The sequence below is a fragment of the Ochotona curzoniae genome, unplaced genomic scaffold (genome assembly GCF_017591425.1).
Source record: "Ochotona curzoniae isolate NIBS_2020 unplaced genomic scaffold, NIBS_Ocur_1.0 scaffold_3208, whole genome shotgun sequence".
NCBI classification, from domain to species: Eukaryota; Metazoa; Chordata; class Mammalia; order Lagomorpha; family Ochotonidae; genus Ochotona; species Ochotona curzoniae.
In genome coordinates this window covers 52,989,402-53,004,877 of record NW_024467106.1, presented here as the reverse complement: position 1 = coordinate 53,004,877, position 15,476 = coordinate 52,989,402, and the positions used below count along the sequence as shown (strand labels likewise).

Genomic DNA, 15,476 nt, shown 5'->3' with positions numbered 1-15,476 from the left:
TTTTTCAGAACAATGCCTTGCCCAAAATGAACACATGAAAAAATGTCAGGTTCTTCGCATAACCTGGGATAGTTCTTTTGTCAAAGCAGCTGTATCTGGGTTGGGGGCCTTCTCCTTATAGTTTCTTGTCTATGATTACCCATGGCCTGAGCTGTACTGTTTCCCTGTGCCTGGATTGTAGTGGTTGGTGGGTTATTTTGAGGAGCTTGTTCACCTGTAATGGCCTTCTCCACAAGAGAGAAGTCGGTTGCTTGCAGCACATGGCCAGGTTGAATAGTAAGTTGAGCCACAGGAGATAGAAAGAGGCTATAAATTTGTTTTTAAAATAACAAAATAAAACGTATCAAGAAGACAGGATTATTTATTTATCTGATTGATTTGTAAGGCCAAGAGACACTGGCAGAGTTCCTCTATCTGCTCATTTATTCTCCAAATGGAGCCAGACACTCGGCCCATTTCCCTCACATGCAGGGGCTAGGTGCAGCTGCCTGAGCAGTCAGTGTTACTTCTCCAAGTGTACATTAGCAGGAAGTTGGAGTCAGGAGTGGATCTAGGATTCAAACTCAGGCCTTTGGTTGTGGAATGTGAGACACCCAAGTGTTGTCTTAACTGCTGTGCCAAAATCTTGCTCCTTGATCGCTCTTTTTTTTTTTTTTTAAGACAAAAGTGTTTATACAATGACGAGCACACTTTTTGCTGCCCACTTCTGACTTTAACCATCACTACCTTTTGTCATGTGTCGCACTGGAAGGCTTCAGTGCCACCAGGTTCCCATGTGCACCTGTAGTTCAGTGCTGCCCACCTTCAAAACCCTTGCTGGCTTTCAGTTCCTTAAGCCTCTACTTTTTGAAAAAGATGTGGAAATGAATTCTAGCATATACAACAGCACTTTTTAAGCCTGGTTAGTATGTTGCATTTGTGATTTATCCATGCTTTCTCCTGTATTCATAGTTTATTATGTTTATTGTTAAGTCGTATTACATTATGTGCATATGCTGTGGTTTGTACTTATCAACTGAAATTTTTGGAATTTTCCACTGCAGTATAGTAATTTCCCCTTATCTGTAGTTTTTCTGTCTGGTAAATTTTGGTTACTATTTGGAGAGAAAGAGAAGAAATTGACCATGTTTTAGATAAGGTTTATTATGTTATAATATTATTGGTTTTTGTTAGTTTTTTACTGTGCACACTTTTTTTTTAATACTTATTTTTATTTGAAAGACAGAGTTACAGAGAGACAGGAAAGCAGAGATCTTCTGTCTACTAGATCACTCCCCAAATAGCTACCAGAGCCAGAGCTGGGTGGTTCCAAAGCCGGGGCCTTCTTGGCTTCACAATGTGGGTGCAGGGGCTGAAGCACTTGGGCTACTCTCTGTTGCTTTCCAAGGATTGGAAGTGAGGCAGCTAGGACATGAACCAGTGCCCATTTGGGATGCCAGAGCTGCAGGCGGAGACTTAACTTGCAATGCCACTGTGCCTACTTTATAAACTTTATCATACATTTGTGTATGTATTAAATATGAGACAGTATTGTAGTGTTCAGTTCTGTCCTTAGTGGCAGACCTTTACCTGAGATCTTTGTACTGTGTCCCCTGCAGATTAGGGGAGAGGTTTGACTGTATTCTGTTTCTGTCCACACATGGACAGGAGCTTTCTGCAGACTCATGATAATAAGCAAGTGTGATTGGTGTCTGTTCTAAGGGCAGAGTTCTTTGTGCAGCATCCCCCAAGGTGTCTTGTGTCGTCATGCACATGGGCCTTTGCTGTGGTGAGGTGGTGATGATGTCATTCAACTGGGTCTGGCTACCTCTTATGCTTGCACTGTCCTTAGTTATTCTGCTCCTTCCTGTGAGGGACAGACCAACATTGATGTTGGGACCAATTAGTGCAAAGCCTGGTGCCCACCTTTGTGCTGCAGTGAGGAGAGCTGGTGTCCACACATCTTCACTGGTTGTTTGCTTGTCGGTGACTTGCCTCAGGGGGTGCTGGTCTCCCAGTGACTGCAGAAAACCCCAGGGTGTCACTGAGGACCCTTGGCTTTTCAGACTTCTTTAGGTGCTCTTGACTAGGACAGTGGGAGGAAGGGATGCTGTGGATTGCACATGGCCTGTTCCCCAAAAGTTCACCTGCTGCATGCACACTTGAAGCCCGGTGTGACGGTGTGGAGGTAGTGGAGTCTGTAAGAGGCCAGGCCTGATTAAGTCACTGGGCTCCACTCTCATGAATTGATACATGTATGACAAGCAGGTTAGGTCTGCTGGAACTGGCTTAGTTCCTGCAAGAACAGGGAACCCACCCCCTTCCTGGTTTCTAGCTTCCTGTCTTGCCCTTAGCCTGTTCGACTCACACACTGGCCTAATAGCATCTGCTAGGTTGTTATGATTAACCTTCAGAAGACCCTCACTGGAGTCCCAACAGTTGGGACCATCTCTTCTTGGGCATTTAAGCTCAAATGCCTCTAAAGCTGTGAGCTCAAAGGACCTCTTCCTACATAAAATACCAGTCTGAAGTGTTTTGTTAAAGCCACAGAAAATGAAGTAGGATACAGGGCCGGGAAGGGATGGACCTCTTTAGTGCTCCAATGCAGGTTTACCTTCTCCCAGCCTCAGCACACGGGTGGCCTTTGCTGGCTGCTGGATCAGCAAATGCAAAAACAATGAGTCGGTGCCCCAAGGCTGCTGTTGCTCCCATTCCCATGGCTGCTTACCAGGGGGTACGTTCTGTTCAGGCAAAGCCCCAGCCGGCCGAGCTGGCACCAGCAGAGCAGAAAACGAAGCTTGTGTCTGCCAAGGTGAGCTCTGTTCCTGGAACAAGATGCTCTCTGAATCCGTGACTCCGAGGAAGGTGATCTGGTAAAAGATCCCCAGAGCCTTTAAGAGATGCTTAAAAAGATGTGCATGCGGTACAGGCTTCCATTAACAAAGGTACCCTGTCACACACTTAATGTTTTCCTTGGATCGTTTCCAAATGCCTTGCTGCTTGTCGCTTCGTTCCTAGATGAATTGCTGGGACTTCTCCAGTGGTTATTTCACATCCTCCTTTTCTCGAGCATGACATTTAAAGCACTTCTCTTTTGAAGCACGCAAGTTAAGCCAGGGAAAAATCCCAGTCTGGGAAGTGGTCTCGGGGGCTAAGGCCTGATCTGCTAGTGGGGAGCCTTTGCTGCCCTGAATGCATAACTCCCCTGACTTTGAAATGGAAAACTAGATGTCAGAAACATGACTGTTGAACCTGTGCATCTCACCGTGTTTCATCCACCTCCATACATAGGTGGCTTGAATCCCACACATCAGGCCACAGGCCAGTGCCTAATGCATGGCATGAAATGAACACACGCCTACGTTATGAGCCCTAAGGAAGGCCTGTGCGACCAATGGCGCAGACACATTCTCCATGTGGAAGCTTGTTGTTCCAAGTCGGCATCTGTTTCTTCTCCCTAGAAGGTTCTTCCCCTCGAGGAGCTTCACAGTTAGCCAGGACCTGCTTGGCATTTGCTCCTGTGTCACTTTCTTAATGAAGCTGAGCTTGACCGCTCGCCTTGGCAGTAAGTGTTTAGCCCAACAGTTAGGACTCCCATGAAATGCATCAGAGTACTGGGTTCAATTTGTAGCCCTGGCTCCAGGTCTCAGCTCTTTGCTGCTGTAGATGCAGGAAGGCAGTGATGGCTCAAATGGTTGGATTCTTACTACTCACCAGGGAGACTAAGGTTGTGCTCCCAGCTCAGGGCTAAAGCTTATCCTGTCCCTGGCCTTTTGCAAGTACTTGGGTGGGGAGTGAAGCAGCTGATAAGGGTTATTCTCTCTTCCCTTTCTTTATTGTTCTGCCTTCATATACTTAGATAAAATTTTAACCAAAAAAAAAAAATCTGTCTATATATATATATATAAATAAGATAAGGTAAAAAAAAATCGCCTCTCCTCTCTGTCTATTATACTTCTTTTTTTGCCCAGCTCATGGCAGATTCTGAGGTAATTCATCTTTTAAATTAAAAAGTAAGAATATCATTTAATTTGTAGTCTTTGTGACTCTTTGGGTAGAGAGTTGGGTAGAGTGCTTTTTATCCTAAGCACCCAGAACAGTGCCCAACACAAAAGTAGATGCTTAATAAAATGTTGCAGAGTGAACCCTTGCGTGCATGAGGGAGTGTGTGGCTTAGTGCTGTGGTTATTAGCTTGTGTTCGTTACCTGAGTATAAAATTGGACAAAAGGCCCAGATCACACTGGAGGACAGAGTTTTGACAATGTATGGACCCAGCAAGGACAGTTGGTTGTGTTGAGGTTGTCTGGAGTCAAGGGGCCACCAACACAGGCTGGCCTGGGCTGGGCCCAGGAGGCCCTGTCCCCAGTGAAGGTCCAGTCCATGCTGGTTGTTGTCCTGGGAGCATCCCGTCTCCTGTTGTGAATTTCCTTGTTGTCTTTGAGTCTTTAAAGTAGGAGTTTCTTGAGCATATTTGAGGTGGAAGAGGATCTCCTGCCTGCCCGTCCTTCCTAGCCCTACTTCCACACAACTGCAAAATCACATCCTGAGAATGGCCTTCTAGAGGTGTGTGCAGATTCAACCCAAGGCTGTGTCTGCCTTCTTGGAGTGTGTTACCGTCTGTCATAAGAGACATAGCTCTCGCTCACTCTCTTGCTCTCTCATCTACCTATCCATCCACCCACCCAACTTCCCATTTGCTGGTTCACTCCCCACATAACAGCAGCCGTGGATAGGTCAGGATGAAGCCAGGACCCAGGAACTCCATATTGGTCTTCCACATGGTGATGGGCTCAAGCACTTGTGGTGCCTTCCAGGTGCATTAGCAGGAAGCTGGATTGGATGCAGAGTAGCCAAGACTCAAACCAGGCACTCCCATATAAGATGCAAGCGTCTCAAGCAGTGGGCTAACCGGCAGCATCCATCCCTGCATGACTACTGTTTTAACTTTTTCTGAGTTCCATTTGAAAAAGCACAGCTTCCTGTTTTTCCCAGTAGGAGCCCATGACCCTATATGGCTGTTTTGCAGCAAAGCAAGTAAGCGTTTCCCAGAATGTGAGAAGTAGGCTGGACTTTTGAATCTCTCATTTCGTTGTGGCTGTAGGCAGTTAGGGGAAGCAGCTGGGAGTTCTTGTGACTTTTGATACTAACCACGATGACTCTGTCTTACCACCATGGGCTGTAACACCAGCTCCTGCATGTGGCCCTCCGTAGGGCAGCGTGACTGTAATTTTTGAGTTGATTTCAAGTGCATTTTGCGTGGCTGATTGATATGAAGCAACATGAATAACTTCAGTCTCCCTGAGGGGGGAGAGTTACCCACTTTCTTACCCACTTTTGAAATTGGAAGAGAGAGTTCATATGCAGCCCCTTTTAGTTTAAATCATGGTTGCACAGTCCTTTCATCAACTGTGTTTATTCAGAAGTCCCACAATGATTTTGCTCTGTTTGAGTACTGGGAAGCGGCCCTTTAAGAAGATAAATCTTTTGTTTCTTTTTCAAGTCCCACATTCGTGTAGATCCTGACATTTAAGAACAGGCTGAAGGAGCATCCCCTTTATGTCCAAGGGATCTTATGATGTGGTGGCAATACATGGATGAACTTTCTCTTCCGAGGTGGGTGCAGATGTCCATTGAGCCAGACGGCACCGGTTTGAGGGCAGCCTCTGGGGAACAGGGTAGTCCCAGGGGCCAGAGCAGTGACCTGTCCGAGGCATGCAGGTCTCCCCTTTGGAAGAGGTTTTTAAGTCCTTGCCTTCCCAGGGGGTAGAGGAGCAGCTGTGAGCAAAGCATCAGCATCAGGCCCCTTTGCAACAAAGACTGATGAGTTTCAGAAATGCTTACCCAGAGATCCCGGATTGGAAGCATGGATATATTTTAAAGCGTCTGATTCTGCTCAAAGGCAAATGGGAGGGAGGGGGGGTGGAGGATAGGAGACTGGAGGAGAGGGAGGAAGGGATCTTTGTCAAAATGTGATCTAGGGGGAGAAATGGCTGACCTTTTCCTTATTGCTTGCCATGGGCTCTTCTGTCTGACCCTCCCCAGCCCTGCAGTTTGAGTATGTGTCCCCCTAACGGGGCTGGCCTTCCATCTATGCACTGTGCCAGCTGCCGGTAACTTGTCTGATGCATTTGCTGCTGGCAGCTGCTGCCATGGCTATTTGATGGAAAAATGTCTTTTTCCCTTTTGGATTTGCCTACTTTTTTCTTCACTGAGCATGTATTACTTTGAAAGTAAGGGGAGATGGAGTGAATGAGAGAAAAAATGGTTATGATCTCAGGTGGCCTGGGGCTTTGAGGGTGATGGAGAGCGTGGCTGGGGTGAGAGGGAGGATAATCACGGCTGGGCAGCAGGATCCACCTGTGTAAAGGCATAAGAGCAGCTGCTTAAACTTCCTGCTAAGAAAAAACACCTAGGGCTCAGCACAGTGGCCTAGCGGCTAAAGTCCTCGCCTTGAACACACCAGGATCCCATTTGGGCGCTGGTTCTAATCCTGGCAGCTCTAGTTCCCATCCAGCTCCCTGCTTGTGGCCTGGGAAAGCAGTTGAGGATGAAACCTTGGGACCCTGCGCCCGTGTGGGAGACCTTGAGGAGGTTCCTGGCTCCTGGCTTCTGATTGGCACAGCACCAGCTGTTGCGATCACTTGGGGAGTGAACCATTGGGCGGAAGATCTTCCTCTCTGTCTCTCCTCCTTTCTGTATATCTGCCTTTCCAATAAAAATAAATAAATCTTAAAAACAAAAACAAAGCACCTGCCCAGCAAGGCACTGGTTCAAGTCCAGATGCTCCACTTCTATTAAGCTTTCTGTTAATGTGCCTAGAAGAGAAGTGGGTAATAGCCCAGGTCTTTGGGCTCCTGCCACCCACCTGGGAGACTCAGATGGCATTCCAGGCTCTTGACCTCACTCTGTAACAATTGCAGTCGTGTTGGTTTTAGTGCCTTCCTTTTAAGTGGCTTCATTTTAAGGTTGTGTGGTATTTTTCCTTCATTTGTTTTCTATCATTGATTGTACACATGCAAATATATTTATCTCTATAAAGGACACTCTTTCAAAATTGTGTTAAACAGAAGTTTAAAGAATGAATCCTCAGGGATTGGTGTCATGTTGCAGTGGGTTAAGGTGCTAGCTTCGACACTCTCATCTCATATGAAGGCTGATTCAAGTCCCAGCTGCTCCACTTCCTATCCAGCTTCCCGCTCATGTGCCAGGGCCAGGGACAGTAGGAAATGGCCTACGTGCTTAGGCCACCGCCATCTACCTGGGAGACTTAGATGGAATTCCAGGCTCCTGCCTTCAGCCTGGCCCAGCCCAAGCAGTTGTAGCTACTTGGGAAGTGAACCAGTAGATGGAGGGGTTCTCTGCTTTCTCTCTGAATAGAGTATAACCCTATTCATCGGTTGTTAGCTTCTTGAAACCAAATTGTATACAGTAAATGGAGCCACAGACGACCCAAGACTGTCCAGTGCGTGTGTGTTGTGGATGTGCTGTAGCCCTGGGGTCAGTCCTGCCGTGCTGGACTGTTGGTACTGGGTCTGCTGACCTGAGAGCTGCCTGTTCGTCAGCTCTTTCCTGCATTTTGGCAGCAGGTGCAGTCAGCATAGCGATGCTGTCCATGTGCAGTGTCGCTCTGATGTCTTTACATTAACTTTGCGCTGGTTTCTCACTCTTTTTGATGATGAATGATACATATATATATAAGTCCTGCCACATTTTGGGTGTCATTTAAACAGTGGAAAACTTGTTCTCTCTGGGATCAGCATTTTGTGTTGCAAATGATAGAGCCTCATAGCAACTGACACAATTCAATTGGTCTTAACTCGGAATTCTCCTGTGTGAAGGTCTCCTTTGATGTCACACACACAGTGTTCTTTTCATGTAAGACTGTCTATAAATAGGATTATCTTTTCTCCAAGAAAGGTTCTCGTCTGTGCCCTAGTTCGTTTAAATCTGTAATCCTTCAGAGTTTTATTTGCCTTGGGCACATCATATAAGGTATTCTACAGTCTACACTGCTGTAAGTGTTCATCATCAATTCTGTGCAAGATTTTTAGATTAAGTATCTATTATTTTTAAATAAAAGGAGTGCTGATATGAGTATGGCAAGTATCCTTCCTGCACTGCACACAGTGTCATGGGCTTGTGTGTTCAGGAGAAGGCATTACAGAGTAGAAGCCAGGGGCGAGTGGAGGTTATTGTCACCAAAGGCTAATTCCTGGGTGGTGTTTATGCCCCCTGTGACTCCTCAGCTGTCCTCTCTTCGTACAGCATGTTCTACTTGAGGAAGAAGATACAAACTAAGGCTCACTTGTGTCTCAGGAATCATTCATATTTCTCCTTCACTTCTCCCCTATCCTGAATGAGAAGGGGCTTGCATGCTTGTTAATTTATGTTATGTTTATACATTTTTATTTTTAAAAGGCAGGCAGACACAGAAAAAGAGGATGAGAGAGAGAGAGTGCAAGAGAGACATCTTCCATCTGTTAGTTCACTCTCCCGAAGCCCACAACAGCCAGGCCTGGGCCAGGCTAAAGCCAGGAATCAGAAATCAAACCAGGTGTCCCATTTGGGTGGCAGGGACCTGGGTGAGCCATCTGTCTGCTGCTGCCTCCTGGGCACACTGGGGAGAAGCTAGATCAGAAGTGGAGCCAGTCACTCAACTGAAGTGCTGTGCTGAGTGCTCACCCTGGATTCACGTTCTTTATTGTTTTCTAGGTTAACCTTTTACTTGTATCAACCCACCCCGTGCTGTTGGGGTCGCGAGTCACAGTAGTTCTCCCACACTGGTTCTTTCCCAAAGCTTCTGTTGTGGATTAAGGACAAGTAGAACAGAGACATGTGAGAGAGCCTTGAAGTCACTTTGGGTGTTTTTGTTTGTTCCTGGGAGCCTGCAGCACAGAGGGCTCAGCGGCAGGGCCTGGGGAGCTGGTGAGGGTGGTAGGCGTAAGTTACACAGCAACCTCCTGTAGTGGCAGTGTTGTTCAAAAGCCGGGTTGATGAGTGTGTAGCCTAAGGTGGGGTGTATTACAGACACTTGGCTCCAGGAAAGTGCTAAGTGATTCAGGTTTTTATCTGTACTTATTATTTTAAAACCAGCAACCTAAGAATCTAATGGTTGGGTTAGTTAAAAGAAAGAGGCTGTTGCTGTGGTCTAGTAGGTAAAGCTGTCTCCTGCAATGCCAGCATCCTATAAGGTGCTGAAACGTATGCAGCCTGCTCCACGTTTGATCCAGCTCCCTGCCAATATGCCTGGCAGATACAGTGATCAGGGCCTGAATGCTTGTGTCTCTGATAAGGAGACCCAAATGAAGCCCTCCGCTTCCTGGCTTCTGTCATGGCAGCCATCTGGAGACTGAACCTCAGTAAGTCTGCCTTTCAGATAAGGAAATCTTTAAACAAAACAATCCCACGGGTCAGATGGGAATTGTAAAAATGTTTTGGAGGTAATGGTTTTAAATCACTTGATGGATAATGCACCATAAATAAAGCATTTAAGTCAATGTTTCATTCCCTCATCTCCCCTTTCCATGCCAATGTTAAGCAGAGCTAGTATTATGTATATTCAGTGTATTTGGCAAATTAATGAATTTATAGCTCCTGCCTGTGGTGTCAGCTTTTAGGGCAGAAGATATCCTTTATGAGACTATTTTAGACCTATTTAAAGTCTTTGTTTCTTGAATAGGCACAGCAATAATAGGTTTTCCTGGAAGACAAGGAAAGGACAAAATGTAACCAACTTGATCATTCGGTATTTTCTTAATGAGTAGCGGTGTCGGTTTTGTTGTCTGGGCAGTAGTGGTTGTTTCAAATTTAAGATATTGGAAAAATGAAGTTGTAATATGTTTGGAGTTTCTCCTCAGCTGGTTTATCAGAATCTGCTATTAAAGAGCGTTTGTGCTGCTCGGTCCACCTGACAGATTGAGTATTCTGACATGTTCCTGAGCAGAGGGTGTAGAATTGTGCGTATGAGCACGTGTGTGGTGTGAATATATGATGTGTGTGTATGAGGGGAATTCTTCACACAGTTCACGGGAACGATGTGTTACGAAAAGTAATGCATGGATCCCTGGCGCGGTAGCCTAGTGGTTAAAGTCCTTGCCTTGCACGTGCCAGGATCCCATATGGACGCTGGTTTGTATTCTGGCCCTCCACTTCCCTTCTCTCTCTTAAAGATTCTTTTTATTAGAAAGTCAGATATACAAAGAGGAGGAAAGATATACAGCAGGGAGCTGAAAGGGAAGTAGAGAAGCTGGGACACAAACCAGCACCAATATAGGATAATACCAGTGGATACAAGGCGAGGGTTTAGCCATTAGGCCAACATACCGAGCTCTAACTTACCTTAAAAATTCTATTTTTCCACCAGTGTTTTGCAGTGCTGTTGTATGTTATGGTGTTCATAATATACGGTGTTTATGCTGTGTGTGGAGACTGTGATCTGTACTGTGTGTACACATGGGCTTGTGGGAAGTGCAGCATTCTAGGAGTTCATGGAAAGTTGGGATTTAAGGATATATTGGAACAAATTCTTTTTTTGGGCTTTTTCAAATTCCATGCAGTTTCTTCATAGTAAGATTTTTCTGTGGTTGCTTTGAAGACCCTGCCTAAATGTGAAGTGTGATATATATGGAGGTTGTGTGTGCTAGGTGTAATGTGTGTGAAGTATGAGATAGATGCGTTCTAAGTGTGTGGGGATGCATGCATGCACGTGGAGTGTGCTAAGTGTACTTATGTATGTGATTGTGTGTTCTTAGAAGGAACAGCAGAGCTTGTCGTGCAGTTTTGTGTCTGGTGGCCTTCTCTTACAATGAAGAAGAGGGATTTCTGCAAACAGCCAGTGGTGTGCAGTTGTAGAGGTGGAAGGAAGTGGTGGTGAGAACCAGGCTAAGGAAGGAGCTTCCCCGTGAAAGGAGCCCCTGAAGCTGCGGTCCTCACCTGGCAGAGCACGAGGCTGCATGGCACTGACGCTCGTGGAAGCGTGCTGGCCGTCAGCAGGTCACGCCAGCCCCAGAGCAATGCGGTTTGCTTTGCTGGATCCAAGACATGCAGTCACTCAGCGGGTGGCTTACAGACTTCCTGTCTTCCCAAGTTAAGGTCAAAACAATTCTGACTAAAGCCTCAGCCCCTGTGCTGCTGTCACTGTTTGAGTGTTTCACCCAGAGGAGAGTTCCGGAATCGCTTGGGTGGACATCCACGCAGTGTATTGCCCACAGAAGTGTGTTCCCAGTGAGTGCAATCCCCGCCGTCAAGAATGACTGACAGGTCTTCTCTGTGCAGTACACTGCTTTTTAAAAAAGAAAGATCTCTTCCCCTCTTAATTAAAAATACGGATGGCCACGGGGAGGGAATCTAGGGAGATAATAAAGATGCCCTGTGCCCCTGCCATGTTGCAAGCCTCACTGTCCCAAGTTCTGTGTGTCTCCTGTTCGTGGGTGTGCATTTCTTACAACCTTGTGCTCTCCGGGTGTGTATAAAGGCTATATTCCTCCATTTGCTTCAAAGTTCCAGCTTTTCTCACTTTAAAAGGTTTCTGGATGAAATCTGCTGTGAAATTCTCAGTACCATGGTTTGCTTGTCTTGGAGACGTGCTAGAACAAAAAGTTGAAGAGAATTCTGTTAACATTCTGAAATAAGTAAGACCCAGTAATTACACAAGTAACTTTATTCCCAGCTGTTTGCTTGCTGGGTGATTCTAAAGGAATTGCCTGAGTCCTAAAAAATAAAAATGTGAGAGAGAAAAAAACAAAATAAAAAAATGCCTGCTGGTTAGTTAGCTGTTAAAGGTTATCCAGAGTTTAAAAATTTAAATTACAAGACAACATGAATGACTGTGGCTTCATTTACTGTTCATTTTTTTTTTAATGGAATCTGTTTTTTAAATGAAGTTTTGTTGAGTCCTCAGTATCTTTGTGCTGGATAACTAGCACATGCGTGGATATGTCAAGATGAGTTAGCTAGTTCCCATTGGAATTTTCACACACACACGCATACGTTCCCTACACCTGCAGGCCCTATATGAGAAATCTTGGCATGATGCCACGATACTGTAGTCATTACTTAGGACACCTGCATGCCATCTGTATCTGAGTGCCAGCACATGAGAGATCTGTCCCCTCTTTCTCAAGTAGAATAGTAAATGAAAATTTGGGGGTTAAAAAAAAAGCAAACAAAATAACTTCTGTGTGTTAGCTTAAGAACTCTAAAAGTGGTTAGAGAATGTAACAAAAAATTTCTAAATTTTAAGATGTAATAACTTATATTATAGAGATATAGTTTAAGATTTATATATATGGTTGTAAATGTCCAGTATAACCTTTTCTTGATTGCTTTTTAAATTTTTGTTCTTTTTTGAAAGACAGACTTAGAGACAGAGAAGGAGACACAGGCTGCCTTGGCTAGAGCTGGTCGCATCTGAAATCAAGACCCTGAAGCTTCTTCCAGATCTCCCATGCAGGTGCATGGACCAAGGCCTTGAGCTCTCCCCTGCTACCTTCCCTGGCCATTAGCTTAGCAGGGAGTTAGATCAGAAGTGGAGCAGCCAGAACTCAAACTGGCACCGTTAGGGGATGCTGGCACCACAGGTGGTAGCTTAACTTGCTGTGTTCCTCCATGATGGTTATTAAATCAGTTTATCAAGACAAATAATTGCAGGCAATAGGAGTGTCAGTGTGACTTTAAAAAATGATTCTGCTACTGTGTGCGTTATACTGCAATGTTGTTGTTTAGTAGTCAGTCTTCCTACCGTGAACCTCCGGAGAGAACCTGCCTTCTAACCATCTTTCTTATGTTGAGGCTGTAAGAACCTCTCCCTGTTTCCCAAAATGTTTTCTCTTTACCCAGGTTTATTAGGATTGTTCCATACATATCACAGAAGTGTGCTTCAAGCCTCAACACAGGAATGAAATTGTGATTTGAAGGATTTACTGGGCCAGACAGAATGGCTAGATGGCTAGAACCTTGTCTTGCAGACGCCAGGATTCCATATGAGTGCTAGTTCGTGTTCCAGCTACTCCACTTCCTATCCAGCTTCCTTCTTATGGCCTGGGAATGCAGTAGAGGATGGCCTGAGGCCTTAGGGCTGTGCACTGCCATGGGAGATCCCGGGTGGCTCCTGGCTCCTGGCTTTGGATTAATTAGCTCAGCTCAGGCCCTTGTGGCCATTTGCGGAATGGACCCACAGATGGAAGATCTTTCTGTGTCTTTCTGATAAAAACAGCTACATCTTTTTTAAAAGGAAAAATTTATCAGAGCATTCTTGTGCTTTACTAATTCTTGTTAAATACTTTATGCAATACTTATTATGTATAAATTATCAAGACTATGTTTTTTTGAAAGAGCAAAAAAAGAAACAGAAAGTGAGAGCCCTTCCATTCCCTGGCTCACTCCCTACGTGCCCACAAGAGTCAAAGCTATTTTGACTGCAGTGAGGTGGTAACCTCACTGGTTTTCATTTGCTTTTTTTTTTTTTAAAAAAGATTTATTATTTTTATTGGAAAGGCGGATATACAGAGAGGAAGATCTTCCATCCGATGATTCACTCCCCAAGTGAGCACAACGGTAGATGCTATGCCGATCCGAAGCCAGGAGCCTCTTCTGGGTCTCCCACGCAGGTACAGGGTCCCAAGGCTTTGGGCCGTCCTCAACTGCTTTCCCGGGCCACAGGCAGGGAGCTGGAAGGGAAGCGGGGCTGCTGGGATAGAACCGGCGCCCATATGGGATCCCGGGTGTGCAAGGCGAGGACCTTAACCACTGCGCTACCGCACTGGGCCCAAGTTTGATTTGGTTTGATTTTTGTGTAGGATGTAAGGTATGTAAACTTCTGAATGTGATAATCTGATTTGTCCAACACCATTTTGAAGAGACTTACCTGTTCTCCAGTGAGTGTATTTAGCACATTTGCCCAAGATCGGTTGCGTTGTAGATGCGTGGATTTGTTTCTGGTGTGTTTTGTTTGGCTCCATTAGCCTGCATGTGGGTTTGTACGCCAGTACCAGGCTGTTTGGGTTATAATAGAGCTCTAGTGCAACTTGATACCTGGTGTTGTCATGCTTTCAGCATGGTTTACTTGTTTAAGGTTGCTTTGACTATTTGGTGGCTTTTTTTTTTTTTTCAAGATTTATTTTATTTTTATTGGAAAGTAAGGTATACAGAGAGGAAGATTTTCCATCTGATGATTCACTCCCCAAGTGACCGCAATGGCTAGTCTACTATGCTGGTCTGAAGCCAGGAGCCAGGAACCTCCTCCAGGTCTCCCACATGGGTGCAGGGTCCCAAGGCTTTGGGTTGTTCCCTGACTGCCTTCCCAGGCCACAAGCAGGGAGCTGGATGGGAAGTAGAGCTGCTGGGATTAGAACTGGCACCCATATGGGATCCAGGTGTGTTGAGGCAAGGACTTCAGCTGCTAGGCCACTGTGACGGGCCATATTTGGTGGCTTTGGTACTTCCATCTTTGGAGTGTTTTTTCTACGTTCTTGAAGAATGTCATTAAAAATTTAATGGAGATTGCATTGAATCTATAATTTGCTTTTGGTAGTGTCTGCATTTTAACAGTACTAATTCTTCCAACCCACACCCATGTGGGTGCAGGGTCCCCAGGCCTTGGGCTGTCCTTGACTATTTTACTGGGCCACAAGCAAGGAGCTGGATGGGAAGTGAAGCTGTGGGGATTAGAACTGGCAGCCATATGGGATCCTGGTGCATTTAAGATGAGGACTTCAGCCACTAGGCTACCATGTGCTGGGACCCAAAGTTTTATTCTTATTTGTGGTTATGACAGTTCATAAAATGCTTTAGACTAATTTCATTCCACATTGAGTGGTCAGGATTAGGACTTGTTTTGTAAAGTGGCAAATTACACATTAATTATAGGAGACATTTCTGAAGATTTGACACTGCTCAGGCAGGGCTGGTGTCAGCACTGCTTTCTACGGCTTATCCCGCAGGTCATCACAACACCACCAACCCCCAGAAGCGGGACTGAGGTGTGGTGAGACATGGAGACTTGCCCAGGATCACAGAGAGGAATGGTGTCAGGAGGGTCAGGCATCCTGGTCTTCGACCCGGAGCACCACCCACTGTTGTTGACTTTGTCCACAGTTCACTGTGCAGTTGTGGGCATCATGCCTATCTTTACCTTCCTAGAGACACCTGTGCATTAGGCATTCTAGCTGGCCTTAGTTCTTTCCTGTCAGGTTTGACGGAGTACCCATGGTACTGCATGGCTTGCATCCTGTGTCATTTTGGAAGCTTTGAAAGTAGCAAACATTACCATTTTAAAGATAAAAACATTGTAAGCAAATGGCTAAGTTTCCCACAGACTGTGAGAGTCCATCAAAGTCCATTAGACTTCAAGACCAATGTCCTTGCAGTGGTCCTTTCCGTCTGGCTTCAGGTCTTCCTGAAATCATTCCACAGCATCTCCCAATAGTCGGACTAGCACACATTTCTTCACTTTCATCATGATGGAATATACTTGAAATGGTATCACAATCATAAATAA

The 15,476-nt window shown here is 45.5% G+C and overlaps 1 protein-coding gene and 1 long non-coding RNA gene across 4 annotated transcripts in view; both read left to right on the top strand.

Annotated features, from left to right (window-relative positions):
• Positions 1 to 15,476, top strand: part of DAPK1 (death associated protein kinase 1) — a 159,054-nt gene that overhangs the window by 24,650 nt on the left and 118,928 nt on the right. The gene's annotated exons all lie outside the window — the stretch shown is intronic.
• On the top strand, positions 371 to 14,102 carry LOC121144800. The gene is made up of 3 exons (XR_005881911.1): positions 371 to 380; positions 13,402 to 13,405; positions 13,751 to 14,102. It is a non-coding gene; the product is annotated as an uncharacterized LOC121144800 (long non-coding RNA).